This window comes from Schistocerca americana, chromosome 11, assembly GCF_021461395.2.
Source record: "Schistocerca americana isolate TAMUIC-IGC-003095 chromosome 11, iqSchAmer2.1, whole genome shotgun sequence".
NCBI lineage: Eukaryota > Metazoa > Arthropoda > Insecta > Orthoptera > Acrididae > Schistocerca > Schistocerca americana.
In genome coordinates this window covers 188,923,287-188,942,080 of record NC_060129.1, presented here as the reverse complement: position 1 = coordinate 188,942,080, position 18,794 = coordinate 188,923,287, and positions in this window count along the sequence as shown.

Genomic DNA, 18,794 nt, shown 5'->3' with positions numbered 1-18,794 from the left:
TGACCTCAGCAGTTGAGTCCCATAGTGCTCAGAGCCATTTGAACCATTTTTTTTTTTACACTTGGTAAAACTGAAACATGGACGTGAAAATGAAAATAAATGTGTAACTAATTGTGGCAAAACTGCGTAACTGTAATAATGGTGCTTCATCTTTATGTAAGTACAGATATATTTTTGTCAAATGGTGCCTTGCCACTTACAATTGTCCCACTTGTATGTGTTTAGTCACAAGCAAATATATATATATATATTTTTTTTTGTGGTTCTACAGTGATCTCCAGTAGCATAAACATGTACATGAATGTATAAACACCTGAGGATGGGCGCAAGCCCGAAACCTGTCGTGTGACAAATAAATAACCTTTTATTGTGACTGGTAGCGGATACTTTTCTACACCCTATAAAGGAACAGTCTCGGAGTTCGACAGCATCCGCTATGGATAAAATTCATTTAAAGGCGTCTCTCATTGCGGCCGGTTTTTCCGCGAAATTTCAGTCGACAACTTTGTCTTCGGAATGCGAAAACCTCCGTAGGGAGAAACGATCATCAAAATGAAACAGGGAAAATCAGAGCTCGCACGGAAAGGTACAGACGTTAGCTTTTTCCGCGCGCTGCACGATATTACGAGATTGGAATAATAGCGAATTATTGTGAAGGTGATTCGATGAACCCACTGCCGTGCACTTAAGTGTGATTTGCAGAGAATCCACGTAGGTGTAGGTGTAGATGAAGCTAACAACAAGAACTTTCTGTGGAAGTAATGTCGTCTTGGGTAACAGGTTACGCCCTAACCGTCTGAGCGTTGGTTACGAATCACTGTAAAAAGGTGTGCTCGTGAAGGCAGTTATTTCACTTTGCCGTAACTGCACACGGTAAGTACAAAACTGCAAGGTGTCTTCTCGTTGCGTAGATCCTCCGCACAGCACAAATCGCGGCTTGATTGGGTGAGCGTAGGGCGGGAAGCGAACTGTTAACAGCCAATTGGAGGACCGTCCCCACCTCTTACCGTGACAGGGGAATCCCAGGCAGGATCTACGCAGCAGACCAGTATATGAGCATCGTCGCTGCTCCATGGGCTGAAGCGCGTATAGATACAGTTGTCTGCATTCTATATCTTCATCTGTGCTCTGCAAGCCGCCGTGAGGTGCATGGCAGAGGGATCGTCCAATTGTACTACAGTTGAATTCTTTTATCTTGGCGGCTCGCGCATGCCCGCCCAGACGCGGGAGATTGCTGCGTTGCCAGTTGTACGCGCCAAGAGAAGCAGCGCCATAGTATAGTATAGTTCGCACACTTAACGTTCAGGGGGGAGCGCGCAGTTTATGAAGTACAGCCACCACGGCCGCATTAACCCTTTCGCTGCTACAGAGACGTGCTCCGCGCATTCCGCGCTGTGCGCCATTTTGTCATCACTACACTGCTCGCCTGTGCAGACACATGGTGTTCCCACAGCTTTGACACACTTATCATTCGATTTCACTAAAACTATTTGGCCCAAAAATTCGATTTTTACACATCTTCTTGACTGATACCTTCCCCCCCCATAAATGACTTAATTCTGTTTCGATGTTCAACGCAGTTATTGTGCAGCATTAAAAGTAGTAAACCATTGCACGAAATTTTGAAGAGTTTGCAGAGGTAAAAGTCCATACCGTATACTTTCCGTATGGTCGATTTTAGTTGCCACAATGTTTAGAATGAAATGTGGACAATCTACCTAAATTTCGTATAAAATTTACTGTATAACAATATCTCATTTAATTTAAGTACCAGATAGGTGTCGTATATAATATTGAGAAATATTCCATCTTTCACGACTGTAATAAAAGTTTTATTTATACCAGAGTCATTTCGCTTTTTTCTGAAAAGTTCTGTTTAAAATTGGCGGAGTACACAAAACTGAATTGTCGACGTAATAAAACACAGAAACTAAAATTGTCAGTGAGGCGCAATGCGCAAAAAATTTGTGTTTGTAACCATGGACAGCATATACTTGCCAAAACATAGATCAGTTGATGAAAACATTGAATATGATGATGTTCCCAAAGCAGCGAAGCAAAGAATTGCGTCAGACAATCAAGTAGCTTGGCAACGTACGAGCCGAAATTCTGCTCTAAATAATACTTTTAATACTGTCGCAAATAATATATTTCAATATGAATAGTAAAACAGCGACTGTGGAAGAGAAGATATACAAACAAAACAGATGACACGAATATTGTTTGTGTGCCTTTTCATTGTTTTTATTTGCTGTGAAAAGAAATATTGGAGGACAAAATTAGAAAAACCGAAAACTTATTATGATTATAATGAGGAGACAAAGAACTAGAAATTTCTAAAAATTACATTCAAACGAATAAAATTCATGAAGTAAGACACTTCGATATTTTTTTTAAATAAACAAAATATTAAACACCGAACAAAGTTTGAACTCAAAACCTTTCACTTTGTAGTCAAACATCTTAACCGTTATGCTAACACAGCTGGTCTTTCAAATTTAAACCTGAAAGACTCCAAAACATCACGCAAAATACCGACAAACACTGTTGGTATGACTATGAATTATTCACATTTCGTCGAATAGGAAATAAACAATTACCGCTGTTCTTTATCGCGAAAAAGCGGTTCGTGAGAATGATACAAACACCTTTCCTTGCTATCGTCTGAATTAGGAGGCTTATTGCTTGTTTGTTTTAATTAATTAATAGAATATGAAGCAGCTGGTATAAAGAATGCTTTTTCCAAACTTTCTTTTATAGAAAGTCTGCTATCAAGACACTGCTTTTGTTCAATTACTTTATTTATGACTGAACGTTTCTAAAACTGAAGCCACTCGTCCGTGCTCTGCTCTGCAGTCGAGCTCTGGCAACGTCGTTCTCTGTTCATTGGCTGACTGTGTTTTGTGACGTCAGATGCGCAGAATGAACCTAAACTCGGCCGCTGTCGTAAATGACGCGCACTTCAGCTATTAGGATTTCTTCTCGAATGGAGGGCGGGAACAATAACTGTTTGAACGCCTCTGTGCGTGCAGTAATTGTTCTGCTCTTATCCTCATAATCCCTATGTGAGCGATACGCAGCGGGTAGTACATCCCTCGAGTATCATTTAAAACCTGGTTCTTGAAACTTTGTTAATAGACTATCTCGGGATGGTTTACGTCTGTCTTCAAGGGTCTCCTTTGGTATCTCTGTGACACTCTCCCACGGATTAAACAAATCTGTGAACATTTGTGCTGCCCTTCTCTGTACACGTTTAATATCCACCGTACAGGTCCCACACACACGGGCGATATTCTAGAACTGGTCTCACGACTGATTTGTAAGCAATCTCCTATGTAGACTGATCACACTTTCCCAATATTCTACCAATAAACCGATCTACCACCTGCTTTAGCCCCGACAGAAACCTATGTGATCATTCCATTTTATATCACTACGATGTGTATCAGCTGACCGACTGCAGCTCATTGATATCGTAGTCATAGGATGTTACGTTTGCTCGTTTTGTGAACAGCAAAATTTTACATTTCTGAAGATTTAGAGCAAGTTGCCAATTTCTGCACCACACTGAAATTTTATTAAGATCTGACTGAATATTTATGCAGCTGCTTTCGGACAGCACTTGATTATAAATAACTGCATCATCTGCAACCCTATTCATATGTTCTGCAAGGTCGTTAGTGTACAAAATGAACAGCAGTGGTACCAACACACTTACATGGTGTACGCCCGAAGTAACTTCTACACTGTGTGATCAAAAGTATCCGGACGCCTGAATGAAAATGACTTACAATTTCGTGGCGCCCTCCATTGGTAATGCCGGAATTCAATGTTGGCCCACCCATAGCCTTGATGACAGCTTCCACTCCAGCAGACATACGTTTAATCATGAGCTGGAAAGTTTCTCGGGGAATGGCAGCCCATTCATCACGGAGTGCTGCACTGAGGAGAGGTATCGATGTCGGTCGGTGGGGCCTGGCACGAAGTCGGCGTTCCAAAACATCCCAAAGGTGTTCTGCAGGATTCAGGTCAGGACTCTGCGCAGGCCAGTCCATTACAGGGATGTTACTGTCGTGTAACCACTCCACCACAGGTCGTGCACTATGAACAGGTGTTCGACCGTGTTGAAAGATGCAATCGCCATCCCCGAATTGCTCTTCAACAGTGTGAAGCAAGAAGGTTCTTAAACCATCAATGTAGGCATGTGCTGTGATAGCACCACGGAAAATGAAGGGTGCAAGCCCCCTCCATGAAAAACACGACCACACCATTGAACCACCGAATTTTACTGTTGGCACTACACACGCTAGCAGATGACGTTCACCGGACATTCGCCGGCCGCGGTGGCCGTGCGGTTCTGGCGCTGCAGTCCGGAACCGCGGGACTGCTACGGTCGCAGGTTCGAATCCTGCCTCGGGCATGGGTGTGTGTGATGTCCTTAGGTTAGTTAGGTTTAAGTAGTTCTAAGTTCTAGGGGACTGATGACCTCAGATGTTAAGTCCCATAGTGCTCAGAGCCATTTGAACCATTTTCACCGGACATTCACCATACCTACACCCTGCCAGTCGGATCGCCACGTTCTGAACCGTGAATCGTCACTCCACACAACGTTTTTCAACTGTTCAATCGTCCAGTGTTTACGCTCCTTACACCGAGCGAGGCGTCGTTTGGCATTTACTGGCGTGATGTGTGGCTTATGAGCAGCCACTCAACCGTGAAATCCAAGTTTTCTCACCTCCCGCCTAACTGTCGTAGTACTTGCAGTGAATCGTGATGCAGTCTGGAATTCCTGTTTAATGGATTTACACATTACGACCCTCTTTAACTGTCGGCGGTCTCTGTCAGTCAACAGACGACGTAGGCCTGTACGCTTTTGTGCTGTACGTGTCCCTTCACGTTTCCACTTCACTATCACATCGGAAACAGTGGGCCTAGGAATGTTTAGTAGTGTGGAAATCTGGCGTTCAGACTGACACCCAATCACCTGAGCCCGTTCAAAGTCCGTGAGTTCCACAGAGCGCCCCATTCTGCTCTCTCACGATGTCTAATGACTACTGAGGTCCCTGATATGGAGTACCTGGCACCTAATATGAAAAACGTATGTTATAAGGAGGGGGGGGGGGGGGGTGCGGGTACTTTTGATCACATTGTGTGTATCTGACGATGACTTTGCATCCAAGCTAACGTGTTTGCGTCCTTCCTGGCCAATAGCCCTCAGTCCAGTCACAAATCTCACTTGTGACCCATATGATCGTACTTTTGACAATAAGCTTTGGTACGGTACCGAGTCAAATGCTTTTCAGAAATCATGAACCACTGCATCTGCCTGGTTGCCTTGATCCAAAGCTTTCAGTGTGTCACGTGAGACAAATGCGGGTTTGGTTTCACTTTATCCAGTTTTAGAAATCGCAGCTTACCAGGAAGCATTGGTAGAGGGCAAACAGGTTGGTTCAGTCAGCACGAAAGCATCACAGAGATCATCATCCAGTTCCAGGACCAGACGGTTATACTCTTCTGGTCTCTTTTTTTACTACTGTCTGGATAATGAATTGGAGCTTTTGAATTGGCAATGTTTTCCGACTTTTAACTGTGAGGTCGCAACTGGAAGTTAATGAAATGCTTATACGGCCGGCTACTAAACAGACCGCATCAAATATATCTGAAATAAAGTTTCTAGGAAATTTAACAAATGGTTCAAATGGCTCTGAGCACTATGGGACTTAACTTCTGAGGTCATCAGTTCCCTAGAACTTAGAGCTACTTAAACCTAACTAACCTAGGGACAACACACACACCCATGCCCGAGGCAGGATTCGAACCTGCGACCCTAGCGGTCGCGCGGTTCCAGACTGTAGCGCCTAGAACCGCTCGGCCACTTCAGCCGGCGGAAATTTAATAGCAAATCTTCTTAACTGTATTTTCATCTCAGCGAGAAACTTTACCTCTCCTTTCCGCTTCCGTGGTCGTCTAGAATAGAGCTGCCATAGAAGCTGCTAATTGTTGACGGTGTCACGTAATGCAACGAAATCATATTGCGATACGGTGAGACTGATGAATCATGCTTAGTCGTCAAAGATGGGGTGATTAGAAAGCCTGCTGTCTCGGATCGCTAGACAATAAGTCAAGCAAATCGTATTAGTGAGTTTTCTTACAAAAAGGAAATGACAATACTTAACTACTGGCCATTAAAATTGCTACACCACGAAGATGACGTGCTACAGACGCGAAATTTAACCGACAGGAAGAAGATGCTGTGATATGCAAATGAATAGCTTTTCAGAGCATTCACACAAGGTTGGCGCCGGTAGCGACACCTACAACGTGCTGACAGGAGGAAAGTTTCCAACCGATTTCTCATACACAAACAGCAGTTGATCGGCGTTGTCTAGTCAAATGTTATTGTGATGCCTCGTGTAAGGGGGAGAAATGCGTACAGTCACATTTCCGCCTTTGATAAAGGTCGGATTGTAGCCTATCGCGATTGCGATTTATCGAACCGCGACATTGCTGCTCGCGTTGGTCGAGATCCAATGACTGCTATCAGAATATGGAACCGGTTGGTTCAGGAGAGTAATACGGAACGCCGTGCTGGATCCCGACGGCCTCGTATCACTAGCAGTCGAGATGACAGGCATCTTATCCGCACGGCTGTAACAGATTGTACAGCCACGTCTCGATCCGTGAGTCAACAGATGGGGACGTTTGCAACACAACAACCATCTGCACGAACAGTTCCACCGCGTCTGCAGCAGCACGGACTGTCAGCTCGGAGACCGTGGCTGCGGTTACCCTTGACGCTGCATCACAGACAGGAGCGCCTGCGATGGTGTACTCGACAACGAACCTGGGTGCACGAATGGCAAAACGTCATTTTTTCGGATGAATCCACGTTCTGTTCACAGCATCACGGTGGTTGCATCCGTGTTTGGCGACATCGCGGTGAACGCACGTTGGAAGCGTGTATTCGTCATCGCCATACTGGCGTATCACCCGGCGTGATGGTATGGGGTGCCATTGGTTACACCTCCCAGTCACGTCTTGTTCGCACTGACGGCACTTTGAACAGTGGACGTTACATTTCAGGTGTGTTACGACCAGTGGCTCTACCCTTCATTCGATCCCTGCAAAACCCTACATTTCAGCAGGATAATGCACGACCGCATGTTGCAAGTCCTGTACGGGCCTTTCTGGATACAGAAAATTTTCAACTGCTGCCCTGGCCAGCACATTCTCCAGATGTGTCACCAATTGAAAACGTCTCGTCAATGGTGGCCGAACAACTGGCCCGTCACAATACGCCAGTCACTACTCTCGATGAACTGTGGTATCGTGTTGAAGCTGCATGGGCAGCTGTACCTGTACACGCCATCCGAGCTCTGTTTGACACAATGCCCAGCCGTATCGAGGCCGTTATTACGGCCAGAGGTGGTTGTTTTGGGCACTGATTTCTCAGGATCAATGCACCCAAATTGCTTGAAAATGTAATCACATGTCAGTTTTAGTATAATACATTTGTCCAGTGAATACCCGTTTATCATCTGCATTTCTTCTTGGTGTAGCAATTTTAATGGCCAGTAGCGTATTCGTTCGATGCCCCCCAGTGTGAATCATTTCGTAAAATGACGGAATATGGCTACTTCTCACCTATAATTAAGAGTGATCTGAAAATGACACGTAAAAGAGGTGTTACAAAATTTGTTTGGCACGATCGAGTAAATATAGCTTCACAGCCTACTACGGACCATGTATACGTTTATATTCGTGAGGGCACTTTTGGTCCATCGTTGCAACTACAAAAAATGCGTGGTTTTTTCACCAGACGTGTTTCGTTTTATTAAGGTAAAGCATCATCAGTGGTCTGTAATTAAATTTGTTTTCATTTTGATTTGCTTTTTAGATCACAAACACCGTCGTCAATTATAAAGCAACCAAGGATACTATGGCCACACAAATCAAGAATTCAGTAGTGTTGCTCTTTCAGAATCCGACGACACTGCTACGGTTCTGCAAGGGGAGGACCTCCGCATAACAGGCTGGTGGAATTCCTATGCGGCGGCTCACTAAATCAGCTCAAGGACGGACTGGTTTAATTATCGCAAAACTCGGCTGGGAAAGCTTCGACAGTAATACTGAACGCTCCTTACACCTCCATCCACGGACTCACTGGCTAAACTGTGACATTACTGTATGCTTAGTACTAGGGGGGCGTTCTCACAATATCATTCCACTCTCAATTTTAACCCTACTCTTGAACCACTCCTTTATTTCCCTCATTACTTCTTCGACATACAGATTGGATAGCACAGACAAAAGCCCACGTGTACCCTTTCCAATCTACATCTACATCTACATTTATACTCCGCAAGCCACCCAACGGTGTGTGGCGGAGGGCACTTTACGTGCCACTGTCATTACCTCCCTCTTCTGTTCCAGTCGCGTATCGTTCGCGGGAATAACGACTGTCTGAAAGCCTCCGTGCGCGCTCGAATCTCTCTAATTTTACACTCGTGATCTCCTAGGGAGGTATAAGTAGGGGGAAGCAATATATTCGATACCTCATCCAGAAACGCACCCTCTCGAAACCTGGGCAGCTAGCTACACCGCGATGCAGAGCACCTCTCTTGCAGAGTCTGCCACTTGAGTTTGCTGAACATCTCCGTAACGCTATCACGGTTACCAAATAACCCTGTGACGAAACGCGCCGCTCTTCTTTGGATCTTCTCTATCTCCTCCGTCAACTCGATCTGGTATGGATCCCACACTGATGAGCAATACTCAAGTATAGGTCGAACGAGTGTTTTGTAAGCCACCTCCTTTGTTGATGGACTACATTTTCTAAGGACTCTCCCAATGACTTTCGACCTGGCACCCGCCTTACCAACAATTAATTTTATATGATCATTCCACTTCAAATCGTTCCGCACGCATACTCCCAGATATTTTACAGAAGTAACTGCTACCAGTGTTTGTTCCGCTATCATGTAATCACACAATAATGGATCCTCCTTTCTATGTATTCGCAACACATTACATATGTCTATGTTAAGGGTCAGTTGCCACTCCCTGCACCAAGTGCCTATCCGCTGCAGATCTTCCTGCATTTTGCTACAATTTTCTAATGCTGCTACTTCTCTGTATACTACAGCATCATCCGCATGGAACTTCCGACACTATCTACTAGGTCATTTATATACATTGTGAAAAGCAATGGTCCCATAACACTCCCCTGTGGCACCCCAGAGGTTACTTTAACGTCTGTAGACGTCTCTCCATTGATAACAACATGCTGTGTTCTGTTTGCTAAAAACTCTTCAATCCAGCCACACACCTGGTCTGATATTCCGTAGGCTCTTACTTTGTTTATCAGGCGACAGTGCGGAACTGTATCGAACGCCTTCCGGAAGTCAAGGAAAATGGCATCTACCTGGGAGCCTGTATCTAATATTTTCTGGGTCTCATGAACAAATAAAGCGAGTTGGGTCTCACACGATCGCTGTTACCGGAATCCGTCTTGATTCCTACAGAGTAGATTCTGGGTTTCCAAAATCGACATGATACTCGAGAAAAAACATGTTCTAAAATTCTACAACAGATCGACGTCAGAGATATAGGTCTATAGTTTTGCGCATCTGCTCGACGACCCTTCTTGAAGACTGGGACTACCTGTGCTCTTTTCCAATCATTTGGAACCTTCCGTTCCTCCAGAGACTTGCGGTACACGGCTGTTAGAAGGGGGGCAAGTTCTTTCGCGTACTCTGTGTAGAATCGAATTGGTATCCCGTCAGGTCCAGAGGACTTTCCTCTGTTGAGCGATTCCAGTTGCTTTTCTATTCCTTGGACACTTATTTCGATGTCAGCCATTTTTTCGTTTGTGCGAGGATTTAGAGAAGGAACTGCATTGCGATCTTCCTCTGTGAAACAGCTTTGGAAAAAGGTGTTTAGTATTTCAGCTTTACGCGTGTCATCCTCTGTTTCAATGCCATCATCATCCCGGAGTGTCTGGATATGTTGTTTCGAGCCACTTACTGATTTAACATAAGACCAGAACTTCCTAGGATTTTCTGTCAAGTCGGTACATAGAATTTTACTTTCTAAGTCACTGAACGCTTGACGCAAATCCCTCCTTACGCTAACTTTGACATCGTTTAGCTTCTGTTTGTCTGAGAGGTTTTGGCTTCGTTTAAACTTGGAGTGAAGCTCTCTTTGTTTTCGCAGTAATTTCCTAACTTTGTTGTTGAACCACGGTGGGTTTTTCCCGTCCCTCACAGTTTTACTCGGCACGTACCTGTCTAAAACGCAGTTTACGATTGCCTCGAACATTTTCCATAAACACTCAACATTGTCAGTGTCGGAACAGAAATTTTCGTTTCGATCTGTTAGGTAGTCTGAAATCTGCCTTCTCTTACCCTTACTAAACAGATAAACCTTCGTCCCTTTCTTATATTCCTATTAACTTCCATATTCAGGGATGCTGCAACGGCCTTATGATCACTGATTCCCTGTTCTGCACTTACAGAGTCGAAAAGTTCGGGTCTGTTTGTTATCAGTAGGTCCAAGATGTTATCTCCACGAGTCGGTTCTCTGTTTAACTGCTCGAGGTAATTTTCGGATAGTGCACTCAGTATAATGTCACTCGATGCTCTGTCCCTACCACCCGTCCTAAACATCTGAGTGTTCCAGTCTATATCTGGTAAATTGAAATCTCCACCTAAGACTATAACATGCTGAGAAAATTTATGTGAAGTGGATTCCAAATTTTCTCTCAGTTGTTCTGCCACTAATGCTGCTGAGTCGGGAGGTCGGTAAAAGGAGCCAATTATTAACCTAGCTCGGTTGTTGAGTGTAACCTCCACCCATAATAATTCACAGGAACTGTCCACTTCTACTTCACTACAGGATAAACTACTACTAACAGCGACGAACACTCCACCACCGGTTGCATGCAATCTATCCTTTCTAAACACCGTCTGTACCTTTGTAAAAATTTCAGCAGAATTTATCTCTGGCTTAAGCCAGCTTTCTGTGCCTATAACGATTTCAGCTTCGGTGCTTTCTATCAGCGCTTGAAGTTCTGGTACTTTACCAACGCAGCTTCGACAGTTGACAATTACAATACCGATTGCTGCTCGGTCCCCGCATGTCCTGACTTTGCCCCGCACCCTTTGAGGCTGTTGCCCTTTCTGTACTTGCCCGAGGTCATCTAACCTAAAAAAACCGCCCAGCCCACGCCACACAACCCCTGCTACCCGTGTAGCCGCTTGTTGCGTGTAGTGGACTCCTGACCTATCCAGCGGAACCCGAAACCCCACCACCCTATGGCGCAAGTCGAGGAATCTGCAGCCCACACGGTCGCAGAACCGTCTCAGCCTCTGATTCAGACCCTCCACTCGGCTCTGTACCAAAGGTCCGCAGTCAGTCCTGTCGACGATGCTGCAGATGGTGAGCTCTGCTCTCATCCCGCTAGCGAGACTGGCAGTCTTCACCAAATCAGATAGCCGCCGGAAGCCAGAGAGGATTTCCTCCGATCCATAGCGACACACATCATTGGTGCCGACATGAGCGACCACCTGCAGATGGGTGCACCCTGTACCCTTCATGGCATCCGGAAGGACCCTTTCCACATCTGGAATGACTCCCCCCGGTATGCACACGGAGTGCACATGGGTTTTCTTTCCCTCTCTTGCTGCCATCTGGGCATTTCGTTCTTGATCTTCCATTCTTGTTGCTCCCTTTTTGTTTATTTACTTTACTGTGTATTATCCATATTTTCCCTACACCTACCGAGCGAGGTGGCGCAATGTTTAGCTCCCTGGACTCACATTCGAGACGACTACGGTTCGATAACGCGGCCGACCTTCCTGATTTAGGTTTTGCGTGATTTCCCTAAATCACTTGAGGCAAATGCTGGGATGGTTCCTTTGAAAGGCTACGGCTCATTTCCTTCCCCATCCATTGGGATATTTGTTGTTGTTGTGGTCTTCAGTCTAGAGCAGGCGCGGCTCGTGGTTTCTATACGGGGGAAGGCTGCGGCATTCATCGATCGGAGCCAACACAGACCTCGGGTTACGCTACAGATTAGTCTGACGTAAACAAATAAGAATTCAGGGGGAGGGGGTGGCCAGATCACTCTCTACCCATAATTTTACGTACTGTATCTTCTATAATCAGGTATTAAATATCATTAGAAGCTAACTTCGAGTTAAAATCTTTGGTTAGTGTTTTTATACGTCATTATTACATTTTCTGACACTTTGCAGCAAATCATATGAAAAGACGCGTTTCGGAGAGATCTTTAATGCGGGTCTGGAAGCACCAAGTTCTTTCACTTTCGTCCTATGGCCGTGTTCCATGTTTTTACCTATTAATTTGCACACTGAATTCATATTGCGCTTGTTTCACACTCGCGGTATGTCGCAGATATTCACCAGCAAGTAAAACTCACTAAAATCCTGCAAAATATACTCCGAAAAAGAAACTTGCTAATATCACACGGTATCAACAAAAGCAGTCAGCATCAGCAAGCAAGGAAAGTAAAGTAACGGGACAAATTTAGCGCGTTTTGTCCTCTAACCACTTATGAAACTCTCGCTAGATGGCAGTACTGGTATGTTACTGTAGTGTAGTGCACTCTGGCGGGATATTTGCAAACTTATTATAAATGTGGATAAAATAGCCAATAGCAGAAGCAAAACAAGTATGTAAAACATTATCAAAACATTAATACTAAATGTCGATTAATGACGCGTCGAACCGTAGTAGAGATGTGCAGAGACAGAGATTGGATAGCGAAGTTTCGGCCGCTCTACATTCCTTTATTACACAGATAGTGGAACCTGAAAAATGTGTGGTGGTTGGTATGACACCCTTAGGCTGCAAGCTCTGAGCCTTCGGGTCGCCCATAAAGAGCAGTACTATGTAGATGCTACGCCCCCAAACCGCTACTACATGCAGCTTACGGACGTTCGAAGGCGCAGCCTAAACACGACTAACCGTTCTGAAAACATCGATCGATACAAACAGTTCCAAAAACGTTGACCGTCGTTATTTTAATCGGAATGGGAAATACGCGAAATTCGTCCTGATAATTTAAATTATGTAATACGTTCTTGCGAAATTTACTTTAACATATATTTTGGGACGGCTCCGCCTCAGAGCCTTTAATTACGAGCCGCGCCTGGTCTAGAGACTGGGTTGATGCAGCTCTCCATGCTACTCTATCCTGTGCAAGCTTCTTCATCTCCCAGTACATACTGCAGCCTACATCCTTCTGAATCTGCTTAGTGTATTCATCTCTTGGTCTCCCTCTACCATTTTTACCCTCCACGCTGCCCTCCAATGCTAAATTTGTGATCCCTTGATGCCTCAAAACATGACCTACCAACCGATCCCTTCTTCTAGTCAAGTTGTGCCACAAACTTCTCTTCTCCCCAATCCTATTCAATACCTCCTCATTAGTTATGTGATCTACCCATCTAATCTTCTGCATTCTTCTGTAGCACCACATTTCGAAAGCTTCTATTTTCTTCTTGTCCAAACTATTTATCGTCCATGATTCACTTCCATACATGGCTACACTTCATACAAACACTTTCAGAAACGACTTCCTGACACTTAAATCTATACTCCATGTTAACAAATGCTTTCCTTGCCATTGCCAGTCTACATTTTATATCCTCTCTACTTCGACCATCATCAGTTATTTTGCTCCCCAAATAGCAAAAACTCCTTTACTGCTTTAAGTGTCTCATTTCCTAATCTAATTCACTCAGGATCACCCGACTTAATTCGACTACATTCCATTATCCTTGTTGTAAGAGGTCCGAGCAGATGTAATTTCAATGTATTACTCACGCGCTGCCTGCGATACGCACGGTCTCTGACCAGAGAGCAGTGTTGACGGAGTAGGAACTGTGTAGCTGCAGCAGTAAGTTGTTGCTAGTCTGGAGTCTGCTCTGCTCTGGTCTGGTCTGGTGTATCGTGTTGGCTGGCCCGGTCGCGGTGCAGCGATGTCGGAGCCTGAGTATTATTGTATAAGGTAAAAAGCAGCCTCGCGCGTATCTAGTAATGTTATCTCAAGTCACATGTAAATGTTTTAAAACTCTCGTAATAATAATCTTCCTCATAAAAAGTAATTTTTAACAACCATTCATTTCAATTTAAAGAATTTACTAATTTCTCCCGTCCATGATCATCCCGATTATTGCAATAGAAAAATCAGTTGCTCCCTTTCATAAATGACAGATAGGCCGGCCAGCATTGCACAGAGCTGTGCCGGAAAAATTTATTGTAAGAGCAGATACATGTGCGTTATCCGGCGACTTCATTGAGGTAAGAATTTTTTCCTTTTTTTATTCAGAATGATCTTTCAGGGCCATGACGCAGCACTGCTGTCGTCCAAAATTTACCAGGTTAAATTGACAGTCAATTATTGAAAAAAATTATAAGTGAGCGACAATTTAATTGAGAGGTTAGTTACATTGTTTTATTACCAGGTTACTGAATTTTTTTTAAATTGGGATGTTATACTGAATGTGAACGACATAATTACCATTTTTACTGTTGAGAGGTTTAGGATTTTTTCTGTTTTGAGGTTACGCTAAATGCGAATGAATTTTGAGCTTAGATTAAATGAGAAAGAATTTTGTAGGGAGATTACAATTGAGAAAGAATTTTGTGGGGAGGTTACACTAAATTAGAATCATACTCATATTATTTATTTTTTATAATTTTGTGGGGGGGTTACATTGTTTTGCTTTTATTGGTGTTTATCTTATATCCTCCTTTCAAGACACTGTATATTCCGTTCAACTGCTCTTCCAGGTCCTTTGCTGTCTCTGACACAATTACAATGTCATCGGCAAACATCAAAGTTTTTATTTCTTCTCCCTGGATTTTAATTCCCACTCCGAATTTTTCTTTTGTTTCCTTCACTGCTTGCTCAATATACAGATTGAATAACATCGGGGGGAGGCTACAACCCTGTCTCACTCCCTTCCCAACCACTGCTTCCCTCTCATCTACCTCGACTCTTATAACTGCCATCTGCTTTGTGTACAAATTGTAGATAGCCTTTCGCTCCCTGTATTTTAGCCCTGCCACCTTCAGAATTTGAAAGAGAGTATTCCAATCAACATTGTCAAAAGCTTTCTCCAAGTCTACAAATGCTAGAAACGTAGGTTTGCCTTTCCTTAATCTATTTTCTAACATAAGTCGTAAGGTCAGTATTGCCTCACGTGTTCCAGTATTTCTATGGAAACCTAACTGATCTTCCCATTCGTCTGTAAAGAACTTGTGTAAGTATTTTGTAGCCGTGACTTATTAAACTGATAGTTCGGCAATTTTCACACCTGTCAGCACCTGCCTTCTGTGGAACTGGAATTATTAAATTCTTCTTGAAGTCTCAGGGTATTTCGCCTGTCTGATACATATTGCTCACCAGATGGTAGAGTTTTGCCAGGATTGGCTCTCCCAATGTGTTGTTTTGATATTATTCTTGTCAGCAGCTAGGAAGCAGGGGCTTTTAAGTTTATTATGTGGCAGTTTTGGGTCTTATTTTCCACGCCATCTCCGACTTTTTTTTTTTTTTTTGGTGTCCACAGTCTTCTGACTGGTTTGATGCGGCCTGTCACAAATTCCTCTCCTGTGCCAACCTCTTCATCTCAGAGCAACAACTTGCAACCTACGTCCTCAGTTATTTGCTGGATGTATTCCAATCTCTGTCTTCATCTACAGTTTTTGCCCTCTACAGCTCCCTCTAGTGCCATGGAAGTCATTCCCTCATGTCTCAACATTTGTCCTATCATCCTGTCCCTTCTCCTTGTCAGTGTTTTCCACACAATCCTCTCCTCGCCACTTCTGCGCAGAACCTCCTCATTCCTTACCTTATCAGTCCACCTAATTTTCAACATTCGCCTGTAACACCACATCTCCAGTGCTTCGATTCTCTTCTGTTCCGGTTTTCCTGCACTCCGTGTTTCACTACCATACAATTCTGTGCTCCAAACGAACGTTTTGAAAAATGTCTTCCTCTTATTAAGGCCTATGTTTGATACTAATAGACTTCTCTTGGCCACGAATGCCCTTTTTGCCACAGCTAGTCTTTTTATGTACTCCTTGCTCCGTCATTTGTTATTTTGCTGGCTAGTAGCAGAATTCCTTAACTTCATCTACTTGGTGACCATCAATCCTTATGTTAAGTTTCTCACTGTTTTCATTCCTGCTATTTCTCATTACTTTCGTCTTTCTTCGATTTCCTCCCAATCCATATTCTGTAGTCGTGATATTATTCCGAAAGGTCACCCACGTTGTAGAGACATTGAATTTACTCTCTTCACCCATACGTTCTCTCCTATGCATTTAACAGTGGAATTCCTCTTTTCCTCAAAATGGTGACGCCGTTGCTTTGAGTTTCACTGAAGTTTGTTTTAACTTTTCTGCCATTTCTTTTTAGATTCATTCATATTTTTCTTGCACTCATTTCGCTTTGACTTCCTCAGATTTTCTATTTATTTCATTCCTAAGTGGCTTAGATCGCTGTATTGCTTTTTCTGGAACATTTTCGTCTTTCCTTCTTTGGTCGACTAATTGAAGTACTTTTTTCTGTTACCCAAGATTCCTTAGCAATTACCTGTTTTGTACCTATATTTGTCTGTCCGACTTCTGTGAGGCCGTTTTCAGATTTCGCCAGTTACGATATTTAATTGAAGAATGAAACAACGTCCTCACATTAGTAACCAAAAGTATTAATTGTCTAGCCAAAGTGAGATTTTAATGGCAAAAACATTAGAAGACAAGCTACAGGATCAAAAAATAACGAGCATGCCGTGTGCGACACAAAATGTTGTGATTCTATATTACACTGTAAATCTTTTTAATTTTTTAGTTACATTCGTTTTCTGTGATAGCCTTTCAGTTTACGAAAAATTTTACATTTTATATCACATAAACAATGTTGTCCTCCATACCTGGGTGTTTTGATTACACAGTCTTAGTTCGACTATTACAGCAATTAATTGCACAATGAAATGAAAGACTCAAATTTGTACCTAAAAGTGTAAAAAAAAATCAAATGGCTCTGAGCATTATGGGACTTATCATCAGAGGTCATCAGTCCCATAGACTCAGAACTACTTAAACCTAACTAACCTAAGGACAGCCAGCCGGGGTGAACGAGCGGTTTTAGGTGCTACAGTCTGGAACCGCATGACAGCTACGCTCGCAGGTTCGAATCCTGCCTCGGGCATGGAAGTGTGTGATGTCGTTAGGTTAGTTAGGTTTAAGTAGTTCTAAGTTCTAGGGGACTGATGACCCCAGATGTTAAGTCCCATAGTGCTCAGAGCCATTTGAACCATTTGAACCTAAGGACATCACACACATACATGCCCCAGGCAGGATTCGAACCTGCGAAGGTAGCGGTCCCGCGGTACCAGACTGAAGCGCCTAAAACCGTTCGGTCACACCGGCCGGCTAAAAGTGTCAGTTGTGTCCTCAGAATAACATATTAATCATAAGAAATGCTTAAAAGACAATCGCTATGATAAGAAAGTACTAATGTATCGGGTAGCACAATAACTGCCTTGATAGTATATTACACTATAAACAGAATTGGAAATTCGTAGCAAATTAGAACAGTGAATGAAATCTGGGATCTTTGCCTTTCATCGGAATGCCCTTAGATAGCTCAGGTAGTAGAGCAAAAGACAAAGGTCCCGAGTTCGAGAACCAGTCCAGCACAGAGTTTGAATCTGTCGTGGAGTTCCAAATCAATGCACGCTACACTGGAAAATCAAAATTTGTTCTGGACGTTATAAAAGTCAGTCTAAGCACAACCCTCCAATGTATACTTGTTTTGCAAATCAAACTGCCTTTTCCTGCTGCTAGTTACGTTATGTATCACATACGCGTTTCGCCTTCTCCTGTTCTAAGGCGTCATCAAATGGTTCAGATGGCTCTGAGCACTATGGGACTCAACTTCTGAGGTCATCAGTCCCCTAGAACTTAGAACTACTTAAACCTAACTAACCTAAGGACATCACACACATCCGTGCCCGAGGCAGGATTCGAACCTGCGACCATAGCGGTCTCGCGGTTCCAGACTGTAGCGCCTAGAACCGCTCGGCCACTCTGGCCGGCTCTAGGGGGTCATCAGCGGGGTCTATAACGATACAGTTTTGGTAGTTATTGATTATCAAACAGTTCACTTCCGATTATTTGTTAAAAAAATAATTACTTATAATTTGCTCATCTGCGTTTCCTCACATCTGGTCTGGAGGTCGCACTACCACTTTTATCACTGCCATACAAGGTGCATTCAAGTTGTAAGGCCTCCGATTTTTTTTCTCTGGACTGAAAAGAGATAGAAACGTGCGCATTGTTTTAAAATGAGGCCGCGTTCATTGTCAATACATCCCAGAGATGGCAGCACCGTACGGCAGATGGAATTTTACCGCCAGCGGCGAGAATGAGAAATGTTTTAAATACTTAAAATGGCGCCGTTTTCCTTACTTGAACAGCGTGCAATCATTCGTTTTCTGGATTTGCGTGGTGTGCAACCAATTGAAATTCATTGACAGTTGAAGGAGACATGTGGTGATGGAGTTACGGATGTGTCGAACGTGGGTTCATGGGTGCGACAGTTTAATGAAGGCAGAACATCGTGTGACAACAAACCGAAACAACCTCGGGCTCGCACAAGCCGGTCTGATGACACGATCAACAAAGTGGAGAGAATTGTTTTGGAGGATCGCCAAATGACTGTTGAACAGATCGCCTCCAGAGTTGGCATTTCTGTGGGT